We start from the raw sequence: 1,668 nt of genomic DNA, 5'->3' as shown, positions 1-1,668 counted from the left end.
CAGCATCGGTTGTCAAGTGAGGTTGGAGGGACAAACACAGACACACGAACATATACACACACATACATATATATATATGTATACATATATACGACAGTCTTCTTTAAGTTTCCGTCTACCAAATCCACTCACAAGGCTTTGGTCGGCCCGAGGCTATAGTACAAGACACTTGCCCAAGGTGCCACGCAGTGGTAATGAACCCTGAACCATGTGGTTGGTAAGCAAGCTACTTACCACACAGCCACTCCTGCGCCTATATATATATCAAAACATTCCCTGGCGAAGAATGCACTCCACAACATAGACTAGTAGTTAGTGACCTCAGGATTAGGGCCAAGTGGTTGCCCAGGAGACGACCAGCTTGGAGGGGAAGGGTCTGGAAGCTCAAAGATTCTGCGAATGGACAGAAATTTAGAGACTTATTACTTGAGGCCTTTGACGAATTAGAAGGGGAAGTAGCTTCACACGATGTAGAAGACAACTGGACGTTTCTACGGGACAACCTGCTGAAAGCCACTGACCAGATCTGTGGATGGTGCAAAGTCCCCTCTCGACCCAAAATAACGTGGTGGTGGAACAATGTTGTTGACATGGCTATTAGACAAAGGAAACAGGCTTGGAGGGACTGGAAGAACGGTGGTAGCAGGAAATTGTATCAGACTGCCAGAAGGGTAGCTAAGCGACAGGTTTATTTAGCCAGAGGGGAAGCAGATAAGAAAAAAATTGTCAATGTTCTGCACCGTGAGGACCAAAGACTTGAGGTATTTCGTGTTACAAGAAAGTGTGTGAGGGAACTGTGATGTCGTCGGAGAGAAATGTGTTTGTATGGATGATGATACGCTTGCACTAAACGAGGCTGCAAAGAAAGAGGTTTGGAGACGCCACTACGAAAGGTTGCTCAATAAAGAGAATGAATGGGAGGAAGAGAGTCTGCCGAATGTTGACCCAACAGAGGGACCAGCGAGTTGGCAGTACCATGGTAGATAAGGCTATTAAGAGTATGAAGACAGGGAAAGCCCCGGGCCCATCAGGAATCACTGCAGAGATGCTTAAAATATCTGGCAGTGTCGGCTATAGCCTAGTCACCCGTATTGTTAACAAGGTGATACATGAAGGAGTCATACCCAATGACTGGTGTAGCAGCACCATAGTCAACTGCTACAAAGGTAAAGGTGACGCTTTAGGTACAAATAATAAAAGAGGTATGAAGTTGTTGGATGAAGTAATGAAAGTCACGGAGAGGGCCAGAGCTCAACTAATTAGGGAGAGTCAGTTTAGATGAGAAGCAGTTTGGGTTTGTGCCAGAGAAAAACACCACTGATGCTATATTTCTGGTAAGGCAGCTGCAGGAGAAATACTTAGCCAAAGATAAACCTCTGTACCTGGCTTTCGTTGACATGGAGAAAGCCTTTGACAGGGTCCCCCGATCTCTTATCTGGTGGTCAATGAGGAAACTTGGGATAGAAGAATGGTTAGTGAGAGCTGTACGAGCCATGTACAGAGACACTATCAGTAAGGTGAGGGTTGGCAATGAGTACAGTGAAGAATTCCGGGTAGAGGTAGGGGTCCACCAAGGTTCAGTCCTCAGCCCCCTCCTATTTATCATAGTCCTCCAGGCGATAACAGAGGAATTCAAGACAGGTTGCCCCTGGGAGCTCTTCTATGCTG

Source organism: Octopus bimaculoides, chromosome 8, assembly GCF_001194135.2.
Source record: "Octopus bimaculoides isolate UCB-OBI-ISO-001 chromosome 8, ASM119413v2, whole genome shotgun sequence".
Lineage (NCBI taxonomy): Eukaryota > Metazoa > Mollusca > Cephalopoda > Octopoda > Octopodidae > Octopus > Octopus bimaculoides.
This window is presented reverse-complemented; position numbering follows the sequence as displayed.